This window comes from Oryzias latipes, chromosome 14 (genome assembly GCF_053564925.1).
Source record: "Oryzias latipes strain Hd-rR chromosome 14, Olatipes_Hd-rR_3.1".
Classification (NCBI taxonomy): domain Eukaryota; kingdom Metazoa; phylum Chordata; class Actinopteri; order Beloniformes; family Adrianichthyidae; genus Oryzias; species Oryzias latipes.
Genome location: NC_136250.1, coordinates 16,414,188 through 16,431,509, shown reverse-complemented (window position 1 = coordinate 16,431,509; position 17,322 = coordinate 16,414,188). Strand labels below are relative to the sequence as shown.

Genomic DNA, 17,322 nt, shown 5'->3' with positions numbered 1-17,322 from the left:
CGACAAGTCAAATGGGGTTAGACACTTGAGTAACTCTATCTGTATAGTCTTGTCATTATCTACCACCTTGGAATAATAAGGAAAAAAGAAATGTTCTTGTCTTGTGAGACAAACATCCAGTTCTGGAGCATGTTCGGACTCCCTGCTTTGAGAAAAAATAAACAGACATCTGTGGGTCGCAGGCTGTCTTGAGGTAAAACAGAACATGTGTTTGATATTTAGGTCCAACAGCTTTACCATATCACCTTACTTGAAATGTAGGGGTTGCCAATGCTTTAAATCTTAGTTTTCTTTCTCATGCAGCTTTATCTCAGTAGTGTCCACCCTACCGAGGTCTGCTTAGCATCATTTGAACTACAAAATTGACAAGCAGGCAAATACCCATCAGTTTTATTGCAGAAATTTTTCTTTTTAACCACAAGAGCATGAAATGTGAAAAACCTTTGCCCCCAATAATCAAAGATCTTATTGCAGTATCACCTTTAGGGTTAAAGGTGTAAAGAATCTCTCATAGAGCATGGAGAAGGGCACCCCTCCAAGTCAAAGGTTCATCACAGGACACATCCACCAGCTGAGCTTTTGCTTGATTCATTTTGCACGACTGCGAACTCTGTCCCAAATGGCTTAACGAAGATAATATGTAGGAGCTTACGCTGCAGGGTTTTCTTTTCCTGTGCAATATCTGAGAACAAGAAATGAAGGGATCATTCATCAGTAAACAGATCTCAGTTTGTTAGCAATAGGGGGCAACCATACAAAAACTGCTGTAATGCAACAAAAAAAGTTTACAAAACCACAAAGTTATTCCAAATGGGTAGTTTGTTAGATCTTATATTTGTTTGAGACCAAAACATTTATTTCAAATGTGCAAATATTTAAGGTTTTATCACTTAGCCTGGTCAGTATCATGTATCAAGACAACTGCTGTTTTGTGCAAAATGCCTGAAACAAAAAGCTGTGGGGGAGCAGCTTTTTGTTTCAGGCATTTTGCACTCTTTGTGCTTTTAAAAGTGTTACACTCCTTCAAGTTTTGTTTGATAAAGTTGAAAAGCATCACATTCAATGCTGCATTCATCACTTTGTTGATTTACCTTCTCCTCACGTGTAGATTTGAAGCTGAAGCAACTGTAAAACATAGAAAAAAGCAGTCTAGTTTCATACTCCGTTCAGTGATACATCTGGCCTCTGTTCATCACAGCTTTATGAATGATGGACCCACAAACTCATGAACTCCACACATCTTTATTAACAGTCAGGACTACAAGTCAGTGTAAAGAAATACAAGCAAAGTTGGAATATTATCGTCTTGTTGAAAAAAACCAAAGGAAGGCTGAATGTTTTGATTTACTGTCTCCCTTTTAACTTTCTGTATTTATGTGGATCTTCAGATGCAAACCTGCATCCATCCATCAGACTAAAGGCATTTTAGAAACTGTCAATAATAGTCTCGCATTATTTGCCTGATAGAATTTTCTAACACTTTTTCCATCCATCCATCCGCCCACTCATCCATCCATCTGTCCACTCATCTGTTTTCATTCCTTCAGTAAGAATCCGTGGATTCTACAGTCTACACGGCTCCTTTCAGCTCTCCTGTTAGGATACAAAGGCGTCTTTTGTCAGTTGATGATTGTCAATCACAAAAATCATATTGCAATATCACCTTTAGGGTTAAAGGTGTAAAGAATCTCTCATAGAGCATGGAGAAGGGCATCCCGTTTGTTAACTCAATCTCAAAAAGGTCAAATCAAAAAGTTTTGTGATCACAATCAACACTTGTAGACTTGATGTGAACCACGTGTTTTTACAGCAATTATTTGAAGAAAAAAAACTAACTTCATTCTGTCACAACCCTCTGATTGGTCACCGGGAGAATTGGTCTGGCTCCAGTTGCTGTCAAAGCTGCGCTGTGGCAGAAGTGAGTCTTGCCCACTGGTTAGAGCTTGTTTTAGATATGCCCATGGATGATACCACCTCAAAATTGAGCAGTTAAGGTAACTGTGTGATAGTTTTCGGTGTGGCAGACCAAACAAACCAAATCCAGTCTGCAGATGTGAAAAATCTATCAATTTAATAGATCTCTTTTTGCTTTATTGAGCTCTGTATGATGTTCTAATTCTGGACCATGTATTTCACATTATCTTAGTTGCTATTGTGATACTTTTTGTTGACTAGACATTATACATTTTTGATAGTGGGATATATAATGTAATGCAGTGGACTTCTTGTTTCTTGGCTCCCTTTACTTTTCAAGCCTGCTCAGTCATTTATCCCATTGCTATGCTTCTCTTTTTTTTTTATACAAAGGGAAAACCTGTTGTTTCTGTCTTTTTTATATCGGGTGATAATCTTTCTTACTCTTTTTGTTCTGCGTGAAATCTCTTGCTAATAAACAGGCCCCTTTGCATTTTTTTTTATCTTGATTGTGTATGTTTTAAGAGTTTTCTGATGTGCTGGTTGAAACCAAGGCTTCACAATGAATGTTCCTGCTTCAAAATCCAGCTGTGGTCTTTTAATGTGGAGCTGTTACCTTCTGTGTGTTCGTTCCTCCGTTAGTTGATTGAATTTGTTTACTTATCCTGAGATGGCGTAAGATAGAATCAGGACTATACAAAAAAAAGATTAACTGAGTTAAATAGAATTTTAAAAAAAATCTATACATTGGTTTTCATGTGATTCACAGGCTCCAGAAATACGGTTGGTAGATTAACTTCTATTCTATCAGAGCCTGTGTTTCATCATCTCATCTCTGACTCACCCAAAAACAGCAGCCATTCTGGATATATTTCACTCACCTTTTAACATTTTTCTTTTTTTGCCAAAAAAGTTTATGCTGTTCAGCCAGATTTCAAGTGAGTCCTCTAGATTTTAAGAAAAGGGGGCTGGTCAAAAATATGCTCATCTGCAGTTCATATTTTATGTGACACATTTGTTTGAAGTGCTAAAGGTTTACCTGCTGTTTTGTGGTTGAGTATCCACCCTGATACTGGAATGTTGTGAGTTCAACTCCATGGCGAAGTCATGCCAAAGACTCTTAAAATGGGACCAATGCTTGACACTTAGCAGCTCGCTTCTCCCCCAGGGCATAGGTCAAGTGCAGAGAACTAATTTCACCCACCTAAGTGCGTGAACACTACTGGGACTTAAACTTTAACCCAAACATAAATTTATCTGAAGTTAAAAACTCCAAACATTCACCCATCTGCAAATCAGGATGTCCAACATATCAACCTTAATTTTGACATCTTGGAACCAAAAAATGAGGGCATTTTTTCTCATTTAAGGACTTTTAAATATGTAAAGGGAGCAAGGAAAGTCAGTTTATGTGTGACGCAACATTATGTGGTTAAAATCTCTGGATTTCTTTTGTCAAAATTCTTCTGTTTCATCTAAAAACAGATCGACTTCCATCATCAAATTCAAGTCAAACTAAATTTTAAAAAAGATCTGGTAACACTTTATATTAAGATTCCTTAACAAGCTCTGTTAACACATTAACAAGCATTATAAATGAATTTATAGGGTCTTAGTAAGACATTTATTAGTACAATAAGTCTAATAAGGTGTATTAAATTACTTAGTTAACACATTTACAAGCATTATTATTAGGATGTTTTTAAGATGCTAATGATGCATTTACTGATATTATAGGTGCTAAACAAATGTGTCAGTGTTAATAAGCTTAATAAGATTTATTAACAACCTTTGTTAACAAATTAAGAAGTATTATTATTGTTTGGGGTTCTAGTAAGATATTTATTAGCATTATAGACGTCTGACACAAGCCTAATTGTTCATAAGCTTAATAAGTTTTATTAACTAACTTAACAAATTATTAGGCTTTATTAATATGTCAGATGCTAGTAAGATATTTATTAGCATTATAGATGTCTTGCAAATACCTGAAAGTGTTAATAAGATTTATTAACATCTAAAGTCAGACCATTGTCTTCTAAATCCAAATTACTAAACTGCTTATAAGCTTTACAAATGTATTAATTAACTTTGTTAATAGTTTATTAATTGTTTTGCAGCACCTCATCTAAAGTGTGGACGTTTTTTAGCACAAACAACCACAAAGCATAAAGATTGTAAAAAGAACTTTATGACATTAAAACAGACTAAACATACACAAATCGTTCTGTAAAAGATATATAATAACTTAATTCAGACAAATAATTTTTTTTAAAAAACATATATACTGGTGTTGGATGACTAGCATCATAGCTAATAAGGATAAAGTATTAGCATCTATCCTGAGTGAAACATTCATTGCAAATCCCATCACCAGGAGACAATTCTCTGCATTCAATGCCAACTGCATTCAACCACTGTTGCCTTGCTTCAAAGTCCACAAGAAAGTTGCACAAGCCGGTCATTTTTGAAGAACGAAGACAATAAACCCACAGGAGCCATGCTAAAGCTACTAAAGCTTATAAGCAGTTTAGTAATTTGGATTTAGAAGACAATGGTCTGACTTTAGATGTTAATAAATCTTATTAACACTTTCAGGTATTTGCAAGACATCTATAATGCTAATAAATATCTTACTAGCATCTGACATATTAATAAAGCCTAATAATTTGTTAAGTTAGTTAATAAAACTTATTAAGCTTATGAACAATTAGGCTTGTGTCAGGCGTCTATAATGCTAATAAATATCTTACTAGAATCCCAAACAATAATAATACTTCTTAATTTGTTAACAAAGGTTGTTAATAAATCTTATTAAGCTTATTAACACTGACACATTTGTTTAGCACCTATAATATCAGTAAATGCATCATTAGCATCTTAAAAACATCCTAATAATAATGCTTGTAAATGTGTTAACTAAGTAATTTAATAAACCTTATTAGACTTATTGTACTAATAAATGTCTTACTAAGACCCTATAAATTCATTTATAATGCTTGTTAATGTGTTAACAAAGCTTGTTAAGGAATCTTAATATGAAGTGTTACCAAAGATCTATTGCTGTTATCTGAAATTATAGAGGTAGCACAAAATAAGTTTCTGAGAAAATAAAACAATTATTTAAAATAATTTCCTAAACTTTTAACTTTAATCTTTTAAATATTTTATTCAATCCCTTTAATGCTTAAATCAATCAAAATACTCATGCAATTTAATGACAATTAATGCCTTTATTAAGAAAAAAAACAAAGCCTCAGTTCTTTCCAGTATGAAGTTAAGTAGGATTCTTAGAGGAACAGTAATAACTTCTCGCGAAACTCATATTATCTCTGGCTGTCGTTGAGTTTCACAGCTGCAGAAGGATGATGGGAGATTTGTTTGATGAATAAATCTCTCAAGACCAACAACTCACTTTGACTCACCAAAAAACCTCCACCTAGAAATAATTTATCAAGTCTGGTGTTTGTTTTGAACTCCTGTGCACCTTGTGCAACCGACTTCATGTGAGAGGTTTGAAAGCTTTGCCTTGGATCTGAAGCTAAAGAAAATCTGAGAGAAATGGAAGTGGAGGGAAAAATGACAGCATTGAAATACATTTTTGTCAAGTTAAGAAAATGTTATTTATCCCCAGCAAAGACCAGTAACTGTAAACCTTCTGCATTAAAAGACAAGCACACATGAGCTTCTTTTAACATGTGTTTAATTTCTCCTAGTATTTAATTACTTTAATCTTTCTTTAAATTGGCACCAATTGGGACACTGCTGCAATGCTAAATTAGTCCCAATATTTTCTTCTACTTTTACTTCTCTCCTTACCAAATGATATATCCAAAGGCAACAGAGAGAATTGCAGAGAGAAGAACCCTAAAGAAGAACACTGACCGACATCTCCAAAGATGTTGGTCATCCTCTCCCCACCACATTACATTACAGAGGAGCTCCTTAAGCACCAAGCTGGCACTCAAGCCTCTCCTAGAGTGTCAACAAACTGCACCATCACAGAGGATGTGATGCATGGCAATGTCTAACTGGACATTAGACATGTGTTGCCCACTGTACCATGCAGCCATATATATCAGTTGTTTACATGTTTACTAAATCTTTGAGACCAGCACTCTTGCCTCAGCCAGAGGGCCCTGGTTCAAATCCCACCAGGCACCTTTCTGTGCAAATTTTGCAAGTTCTCCTCATGGATGTATGAGTTTTCTCCAGGCACCTCCCCACACAGTCCAAACACATGCTTTTGTGGGTTAATTGATGACCTAAAACAGTCTTAAAATTCTTTAAGTTGATCAAAAATTGACGATGAACCTTATGTATGAACTTTGGTTAGACTTACTGACTTGGAAACAATTTTTTGTTGCATACAGCACTTGAAAAATCTGTCAAAAATTTTAATACAACCTTGGTGAACTACCAGCATCACGGTTAGATGCATTGTTGGAGCATTTAAGGTGCTGCAGTTAGGAGCCTGGCAGAGTGATGCATATTGTGCTTCAACATGATGAGCTGAGAAACTGAGAGTTTTGTTTTGTTTTATGAGGTAACTGAACAATTTAGAGAGTTTTTGTGAGTGAAATTAGTTTTCTAGTGGGTGCGATGAGCTCCAGTGCGTTAGGCGAGACCTTTTTGTATAGGTGACCTAGACAGACCATATTGAATAGGCGGCAGTTTAGCTCAGGCGGTAGAGCAGTTTGTCTAACAACCAAAGGTGGTTTAATCCCCACTCTCCCCAGCTAGCCGTCGTCTCCTGAGCGCGGCTAGTCTGCAGCTCACCACTCCCCCCAGGGGATGGGCCAAATGCAGAGAACAATTTTCCCCGTTGTGGGATACATAAAGTAAAATTTATTTATTATTACCGGCATTTATTTTGCGCTACTGCCTTACTATGTAGCCACTAGGGGGCAATAGTTGGGTCTCCCTGTGCCGATCCCCAGCTCAGATAAAATACAGGGTTGTGTCGGGGGGGGCTCCGGCATAATAATCTCTGCCAAACCACCTGTGCGAATCTTTGAAAGCTGGGATATGCCAACACGTGAACATCAACCCCTCTGATCAATCCACTGCTGCCTCTGAACCCTCTTGGCATTCAGAGTAGTGGAGTTCTACCATATTTTATGCCAGTTTTGTTTAACCCGGTCCGTCTTATGTAGGACATTTCTACTGCATCTTTGTGAGGAGAGGTGCTTTCAGTTTCCACTTGTTGGGTTTGTTGTGGTTATTTTAGTCTGTTGGATTTTACTAGTTTAAGTAGTTTTCTGTTCCTTTTTGCCCACTACCACAATCAAGACGAGTTTAGGGTTTTTTACCCACATCTTTTTCAGTTCCAGCAAATTAATCCTCAGTGTGTAGGAGTCCTTGGTTTTAGTTGTTCCATATGTGAAGGACATAAAAGTTATGTTGTCATTTAAGGACTTACAAGAGATGCTGTGAAATCCATTAGGTCTCCTCCCTGGTTTAATTTTATGAGTTCTTTTTGTTTTGTGTCTTTGGAATCAGACATACATGTTTGGAATTTTTTTTTTTTTTTTTTTTTTTACAGTTAACTTGTGGTTTAGCAGAACACACAGACATGTGGGCAACTCCTAAAGGTCCCTAAGCTAGGATGGGCCTGCATGGTCCAGTAAAACCCAACAACACACACTGTAAAAATCTGTGTGTAAAAGCATTTAAACTCATGCACGCCTGAAAGGTTATGGTGTTTAGGTTATTGTTTATGGCTGTCTTAGTCATCTTGCCTCCAGTATTTGTTTATTTATACATTTTCAATGTATTATCTTAAGTACATTTAGAATTTTATGACAATGTGACTAATTCCTTTATATACATCTACAATGTATGCAACCTCTGACAGTAAAAAATGTTTCTGCCTCCACTCTATCTGCAGCTACAATGCAAAAGCTTGCTTTGAGTTGAGTTAAACAAAGAAGCAAAAGCAACCAGACCACCCAAGCAAGGAAATTTACTGTATCCCAGGCAGCCAGGTTTCACTCTGCAGAACTCTTTGTGTTGTGTTGAGTCTCTTGATTGAACCCATATTTTATCGTTTTGGGCCAAATTACAGGGAGACAAATGGATGGCAGAATCTTTAGAACAAACTCCAACTTCACTCAATCTTTGGCACTTCCCTCTCATGCTTGGCAATCATTAAAATGTTTAATTTGCAATTAATCGCACTGATCACTGCAAAATGTAAAAATCGATTTAAAAGTATTTGATCATAAACTTTTAATTTAAAAAAGGGTTTGCAAAAAAAGACAGGTTAACATTGCCTGCTTCAGGATCCTCAGAACTCACATTTAGCAGTCATTTTAGTATATTCAATAACTGGACCTGTCAAATGTTTTTTTCCCATGTCAGGGAGCAGCACACTCAGGTCGTATTCAGCCAAAACAGTTCTTGTTAGATCAAAATAAAACTGATTCCCCCAAAAAAATAATAATAAAATCACTAGTAAGATTTTTTTTTAGGTGAAACTTGAGTTTGTCCAAAATAAAAATAAATTAATAATACATGAATAAATGCGCAAATGCACAACATGTTTGATGCATTCATGATTAAGATTTCTTTTTGGATTTAAATTAAAACCATTTTTACCAGACTGAAATCTACATTTATCATCGTAAATACAGCACTGAAAGTAAAAGGTCTTTGTTTATGAAAAACATGGCTGTCCAGCAGTATTCTGCTATATGAAAAAGGTTTATACTTGTCAATTTTCTAAATTATTTGTTTGGCAAATGTGTTTGGTATTTAAGTTTTTAATCTTGTGTTTTTATACCATATAAGCTCAACAAATGTCTGCTATTAAAAACAGACCTGTCATTGCTTTGCGCTGAATATTTGAATAAATGATATGATTGTAATTTAAATCTAGTTTTCCAAAAGCGAAACACTGGAGTCTAATTAACTTCATGACTTAGTGAAATAAAACTCTGGCAATGCTTCACAAAAACATTTTGTTTTCTTTATTTATAAGAAACGTTGACATTCAGGTCCAAGATGAAACTGCTCACATCAGGATCCAACTTCGCCTTTTGCTCTTCTCTTTTACAAACAAAACTTTGCAATAGCATTGATTATACATGCAGTTTTGGTGTGTCACCAGCTGCAAACATCCATCTTCAGGACCTGCTAAATCCCTTTTGAGGTCATGGGGTTGCTGGAGCCAACCCAGATACTGTTGGGTGCACCCTGAACAGGTTGCCAGTCTATTACAGGGCCACACACACACACACACACATAACACACGCGCACACACAGACACACACACATGCACACCTAGAGTCACTGTTCAACTTATGAAGAATGTTTTTGGACAATGGGAAGAGGCCGTAGTACCTGGAGAAAATCCATGACAAGGAGAACATGCAAACTCCACACAGCAAGCTGCAAACACAATTCTGTTAGGTATAAAGGAAAAAGTTTAGCTGCCCCAGGATAAAAAAGACTGACTATATTTATCTCCTTTATATGCACTTCAGGACAAAGTTGATGCATAAATACAAGATTACATAAAGCGGTTAGTCCATCTTTAGGTTTCCAACCCTTAACCTCAGTTCTCAGAGATGGTATGAACATGCATGGCCCTAATAAATACACACACACACACATACATGTGTGTGTATGTGGTTATAGATTTAATTCAGACTCTTTAAGGGATGACACGTTAAACCACAAAATCCATCACAAGACCTGTTTTGTGACCGCAGACAAGAGAATTGTCACTCTAGAAAAGAAAAATGAAGGGCATGAGTTTAGGATAGATGGATGAATGGGGAGAGCATGTGGCAACAGCAAATGAGATGAGGATAAAAATATTTAAGAAAAGAATGGATGAAAAGATAAGGGGGGTATTTGTTAGGTATAGACAAAGATAAGAGAGTACCAAAGAGGGTAAATGAGAGATTAAAAAAGGGTTTAGAACAAGGTTGAAAAAATTATGTTTTGTAGAGTTTTTGTTGAATTTTTCACTTTTGCAGTCCTTTTCTAACCTTTTTAAGGTTCAAGTTGCTTCACAGTTACAAGACTCATTCACCTACGCACACACCACTTTCACAAGCTGATGGCTGTTCTGCAGCCAAGCAAAGTGCAAATCTATAACCAGCAGAAGCAGTGTAAGGTTCAATGTCTTGCCCAAGGACACTTGAAAACACAGGCAGGAAAGGTGGGAACCAAACCTGCAACCTTCTGATCAGAAGTAAACCCCAGCTACACCACAGCTGGCCCATATACCATATGTGGACCAAGGATGGGCAGCTCCGGGCCTTGAGGGCTGGTGTGTCTGCTTGATTTCCAGATATATACCCTACTCACGATGACTGATTCAATGTGGCGCCACAACATCAACCTGGACCTCAAGACCAACAAGACTAAGAAACTCATTGTGGACTTTAGGAAGAAGAAAAGGGAAGAAAAAAGCCTCACATCACCCTGTGAACATCAGTGGAATCGCTGTTGAGCCTGTCTCATCCTTCGAATTCCTTGGGACCCACATCTCAGAGGACCTCTTGGACCACCAACACCTCCAGCCTGGGGAAAAAGGCTCAGCAGCGGCTCCTTAAAAAGAACCACCTCTCCAAGGCCATTCTGGTGAACTTTTACTGCTGCACAGTAGAGCATCCTCACCAACAGTGTAACAGTTTGGTTTGGGAGCTGCTCTGCTGCAGAACGGAAGGGTCTTCAGTGGGTAAAAACCGCCCAACGCATCACAGGGACTTCACTTCCAGCCATAGAGGACATTCATAAGAACCACTATGCGCAGAGCACATAGTATTCTGACGGATTCATCTCATCCTGCCAACAGACTGTTTTCTCCACTGCCTTCAGGCAAACACTTCAGGGTTCCCATAAGACCCAGCCGACTGAGGAACAGCTTCTTTCCCAGAGCAGTTTCCTTAGTTAACTCTGCCCCTCCCTGATTCTGTGCTCCATTCAGACAGTCCCATATCATATAAATTATTTATTCATTGTACCAGATTGCTTATACACAAAGTGTAAATATACCTTCCTTTTTTTGTGAAACTATATCTGTAAATTCATACCTGTATATCGTGTAAATAAATCTTTATATCAGCAACAATTTGTGTAGCATATCCCTATCATTCTGCTTGCACGTCTACTGTACATACTGTTCATTTTTTAACATCTATATCCTGCATTTTACTGCTGATGCACTCTGGTTGAAAAACATGTAGGAATGCAGGCCTGGACTTGCCCATCCCTGATATGGACATTTCATTTCTGATGGAACTTGGAAACATGTTTGTTGTGGGGGCAAAATGTGACTTTTCAACATGGGAGTCATGGCTTAATTCTGAAACCAGGCTCTTGTGGTCTTTGGGGGAGCTGCAACGTTTGGTACCCAATGGTTTATGTCAAAGTGTAAGGGGCTTGGTATTATCGGGTCATCGGAGAAAGTTGTCTAGAAACTTTAGATGTTTACGTCAATGCTTTCCTCCGATATTTGCCTAATGAAGCTTATTTTTCTTTAAAAAAAAGAAAAACAAGACACTTTACACAATATGCTGACATGCTGGAGACGGCTTTGTCACTTTTTCCAAGTAGATTAACATCAGTATATTTGGGCTCACCATTAATCCGTGTTGGATTTTCTTTTCTCCAATACATTTTCACAGGGCATGTTGTTCAGTGGGTGCTCATAGCGCACATATTGACATGAAAACTAATATGACTATCATTAGATTTTAACACAGAACCTGGTTTTCCTTCGTAAGGAGATTATTAGTTTATGTCTGTTCTTGAATTGTTTATGAAGAGTATACTCACTGACTGTATTTTCTGCTTTCACAGTACATTTAACCATTGACACTAAATACTGAGAAAAAAAAAGCCCTCATTAGTCATTTTAAGCGTCCCGTGATTTAGTAAATATTAAGCTTTGGCCAAAAGAATGTCCTCAGTGAACTTATAACACTAAGACATATTACACAAACAAGCCCACACTGACAGCATATTTTCAGATCTTCAGAACTCTATCTGCAGCAGACGTGTTCTATGTTTTACATTCATTTTTACATATTTATTACAGATTAGATGTTTAGACTTGACTATTTGAGGTTCACTCCTAAATACAACTTAAAAGACAAATATGCAAAATGCACATCTATCAGTCTGCCTTGTAAGGCCTAGATAAACAACCGTTAAATTAGTTGAAGACTTAATGATGGGGGTTGACCTCTCATGACCCCGTGTTAAAGTCATTGTGGTAACTGGCAGCAGCTTTTCAAGACCAGGATCACAGACAGGGTGAAATAGCCTGATGTACTGCTCTCCAGGTACTTCCTTCAGCTTCCCCTAGAGCCCGTGGGTCAAACTCAAGACCCACGGGCCAAATGTTGCCCGCCATGTCATTTTATGTGGCGCGCAAGAGCATAAAAGTTTTTAATTTCTTAAAATAAAAAATAAAAAATGGTGTGTATTTATTCATATCTAGGGGGAATTGGACTTGAAATATCAGATTGGGCAACTATACATTAGGACTTAAACACTGTTCATATAACCTAACTTGACAGAATCAAATTTGAAAGGATTTATGCTAGAGTAACAAGCAAACATATGTTTTCTATGCAACTGTAATTGTCACTTTAAAAAGTTATAATAAATAAATAAATGAGTTTTTTAACATTAAGGAGTAGTTACGTTTATCTTTGATTACATTCAGTTACATGTATAAGTTATGTCTGGCCCTTTGAGGACAACCACTATGCTGATGTGGCCCTCAGTGAAAATGAGTTTGACACCCCTGTCCTAGAGGTTTTCCAAACCAAAGGCGATGAATAATTCTGCCAGCATTCCCTGAATCAGCCTCACACTCTTTAGTTTGACATTCTTCTGTCTCATCTCCTCACTAAATATCCTTGAGTCCAATTTAAAAACACTTAGTCTAGTTTTTTTAATCACTCAAAAAATGGGACCACAGAGAAGGACAACATGCAGCATAACTGCCATTCTCATAAATCTATTTCATCTAAGTTCATGAAGTTAAGTAAAGTTCATTTTGAGAAAGGCTTACCGTAATTTGATTTACTATTGATTTTTTTTTCTTTCTTAAAATTACACAGATAAATACAATTTTCTTCAGTATGCAAGGAAGATTAGACATTTTTTCAAACCACCTCCCCAAACATTTCTCAATCTTTCTTCTTTCCAGTGTGGACCAAAGAAAAAAAAAGACAAAAAATATTCAAAAATGTATCTTTCAAAAAATAATGTTTAGCCTGAAATATCAGATGTTGCTCTTATAAAAAAGTTAAAAGAAAAGTATTTCTGTAAAAATCTCAGTCCGATCGTCTTTTGAGCTATCCTGAAACTGTTCCAAGTGGTCTTTGAATATTGATTATTCCTATGTTGTTTTCTAGGACACGGTATCTACAGAGCCACAGCAGTTCATCAGAAATTTGCCTCCAAGTTGTGGGTAAGTTTTTCCTCATTTCCCATGATCTCTTTGTTTACACTCTTTCCTACTTGCTTAAAGCCCCCTCACTACCCTAACCCAACATTACTGGTGCAGCAAAAACGGTGAGCAATACTGGAGCTATCCAGCCTTACAGTTTTAAGCATGTCATCTCATACAAGATTTTAGAAAAAGGCTAAAAGACATTTTGAAAACACAATTTTCTTCAGAGTGGGTTTTTAACTGCCACACAGATATATGATTTACAGCAAGAAGTTGTTTATTAAATCTTGTGGACAGTAATGCCAGGTCTGCACACTCAGCATTTCAGGCAGAAAACTCATACAGTTGTATTAAGCTGAACCCCTGCTAGCTGAGAAGTGGCTCTCATATGGCCGCTGTTTCTTGACTCATCCTCCTCTTGCAGCAGTTAGCAGACCTCCTCTTAGATGTGCAATAACAAGGCCCATCTGGTTTTACTAAGCATCGATTGCTAACCACGTGGACAGATTATAGAGGGGGTCGTTGCCGTCTTTTTTTTGTGTTTTTTTTATGTTGTGGTGAGCGATCCATTCAGCAAATTAACATCAAATATGACAGAAAGCATTACTCAGAAAATCCGTCACTCAGCTCCTCACACAAATTACTTACAGACCCAATCAGTTAGCAGAAGATTATTTCACTGAATGTGGGTTAACTCATTTCTGGTAAACATGGAACTACATATCTAGAACAAAAGTATGTGAAGTGTAACAATTTGTATTCAAAGAAATAAAGATTTTTGAACATGAAATCTAGTTAACTTTTATTTTATTTTAGGCTGCAAATCGTATTGTTATTATTATTGTCATTGTTATTATTATTATTATTACAAAGAACAAGTCTTTTTGATCATATACAGTACTTTACCATATTGTCGAAGGATATAACAATCTGCTTCACAAATGAGTTGTTAACAGCTGGATAATTGCATGTAAAGTATACATGAACCAAATTCATATTGTCTTAATCCATGGCCTTAAATTTTAGTGAAAAATCCTCTATCAGATTTTAGGAGAGACATTTGTCTGCTATTAACCAGGAAAAAAGTGAAAACACCAAAATATGTTCTTTCATGATGACAAAATATCTAACCTGCTGCCAGGAAAAAGAAATCTGTGAACTTAGAAGTATTTTCTGTGGCATTTCTCCAGTTTTTCCACTAATGGCTCCTATGTAGGTCAAACTCTCTGTGTGAGTGTTTTTTTTTTTATATGCCCTGTTTCCCACCACGCAAAAAAAGACTAAAACAAGACCGCCCACAGTCTCATTTCTCAATGTCAAAGAGTCAGACATGGACATGTCAAAATTACACTCATCATAATTACCACTTCATAATTACCACCTCAACACACAGCTCCATTCTTGGACTGCGGACAGCAGGAGAGTTGGGTTTAAATCACAACTGGTGGAAAAAAATGTGTGGATGCGCATTTGAAAAATGGATCATAGTCACAAAAAGCTAAAGGCCTACAGAGAATGACTTAAGGCCACGTTGGCCACTTGCCCTTCACTCCTACACGAAAGCTGAATCCGAGAGCCGTTAATTAAAACAGACACTTTAAAGCCAGGAGTTCTTTGCATGTCTTCTTCTCTGCCTTTATTAGAAGGTATCAGAACATTAGTACAAATGCACTAACAACAGATACAGATGTACCTTCTTAAGTTAGTAAGTTTGCTCTGTTAATCACTTCAAATGAAGTAACATACTTTGCTGAACTGATTGCAGGTCTGTTTCATCATAGTGAAAGCTCTGCCTGCCCAAAAATTGAGAACATCTTTCTGGGCTTTCATCAGATTGCTGCTCCCTGGTGTTATTCTAGCCTTTTAAATAGTTCATAGACACAGGCTAAACAGTGGGAAAGGATCATGTACTGTTGTAAGGCTAAAAGACTCCAACTGTGAAGGGATTCATTCTGCTTAAAGTTTTTTTAATTAAACATTTAAATCAGTTAGCCACCTATTGAATTATAATATGGATAAACGCCACACTGTTCAGAGAAGGGTCTCTCACCCGGCTTCTCACGCCCATTGAAATCAATCAATCAATTAAGCAGTTAATCACTTTATTTGTAGTGCACCTTTCAATATGCTGTAGGGCACGCAAAGTGCTTGTCGTAAAAGACATACAGTTTTTTCCACATAATAAGGCCGGTCCTGATCAGAAGGGGGAATGAACCAAAAGGCGCATTAAGTAAGACAAAAGATTGAAACTTTCAGAACTGCATTCACTGTGATTCTAGAACTCGTTTGTGACATGCTAGACATTAACTGTGCTAGTCACGTTTGCATATTAACAACATCTCCAAACCCAACCTTGTTTGCAACATACAAAAAACACACTAATACCATTTAAAACAAACATCACATTCCAACCTTGTTTGTAACATGTAAAAGAAACACAGTCCAACATGAGTACACTTTAGCTGCAGTTGTGTATCCACAGCGCACCCAAATGTGTCAAATGTTTTGACAGAGCACCATGTACCTCTCAAAATTGCTTTGACATCAGTAAGCACAGCCAGAATGAGTCCTGTTATGTCCACAAAAGTAAAGGTCTAGGGCTGGATGGAACTGTAACATAAAACACAATAAGGATGATGTTTATGGTTTTTATTTATTAAAAAGGGAGAAAGGGAGGTGAATGAAATAAATAGAACAAAACACGGCCAAACTATCTCTATTCTAAAAAAAAACGAGAAAACATGAAACATTAAACAACAGATCCAAAAGCTATTTACAATTTTACAATTTACAAGTTTTAGTAAATATACATTTGTTCTGCAGCTTCAACAGAAACAAAATACGCCTTTTTAAAACCCTGGATGGCAAAGGTAGACTTTTTTGCCTAATAAATTTATAGGTCATAACTTAAAGAATTGTGCAAGAGCCTTAATGTCTACACCCTAATATAAATAAGAACGGTTAGCTTAGCTACTCAAATGTTTGTCAAAATGTTGGAGAATAAATCCATTAATACTGTACATGCCTGGATTTAAGCTGTCTGTGGAAATTAGAGGAATTCGAGGTCCTTCTTCTTCTTATATTTAGACGATAGTTTAAAGGAAAAATTGACTCTTTGTTAAATCTGTTGGTAACGGCCCTCCTCCATTGTAGATGTTTGTGGGTTTCCAGGTAGTCAAAAGTCTCTTGCCATAGTCCATGATTCAGATGTTCCTTCTAGCTGAAGTAGAAAGCAGATGATGTTTTTCTCTTATGCTTTTTTAATCTGTATTACTTTGTAGAGTGAAGAGTCCAACACAGTTTCAATTCAGTTCAATTCAGTTTTATTTATATAGCCCAATGTACAACACAGTTGTCTCAACGGGCTTCACCAATTGTACAACACATAACATTAGTTATAAAATGCAATAGCTGATTGCTAAGCTGAACTAAACAAACTAAACTAAACTGGGCACCCCTGCCCCCTAGACCCTCCTTCTCTGTAAGGACAAACTCCTAAAATATTCACAACATTTATGTTATTATTTGTTCAGATGTAAAAACACGTTATTAAGTTATTTCCCTACAAGTATTTTATTAATGCTATACCTAAGTTTCTTGTTTTATGAATCCTGAAAACGCCATATCACGTTTGATTTTTGGTAGGATTGGGACTGGTTAGTCTTTAAATGTCAGATCATCTGGGACCTTCAGGTGTTCTGAGTCACTGCAGACACATTGGGAGAGCTCTCCAATGTTTCCATGTCCCAATCCCAACTTTGGGGTACAGGCAGATGGTTGGGTTGTAAATAAATACATAAAGTGTGACTTTATTTCCTTTGTATTGAGTTAAAACATTTTTAGGTTTAGTAACAAAAAGGAATTAAAATGGTCGAAGTACTTGTTAGAGGTCTGGTCTTTTGAGTCATTTTATCTTTCAGTTTGGAAGCTTGACACGACATTGTGTTAAATAAAATTTTAACATTTTTGAAATTCCATTTCTGATC

At 36.7% G+C, this 17,322-nt stretch overlaps 1 long non-coding RNA gene across 1 annotated transcript in view; it reads left to right on the top strand.

Annotated features, from left to right (window-relative positions):
- Nucleotides 1-17,322, top strand: part of LOC144983615 (uncharacterized) — a 34,963-nt gene that overhangs the window by 13,037 nt on the left and 4,604 nt on the right. The window contains exon 2 of the long non-coding RNA XR_013647340.1: nucleotides 13,299-13,354. This is a non-coding gene — a long non-coding RNA (uncharacterized LOC144983615). The remainder of the gene's footprint in view (nucleotides 1-13,298; nucleotides 13,355-17,322) is intronic.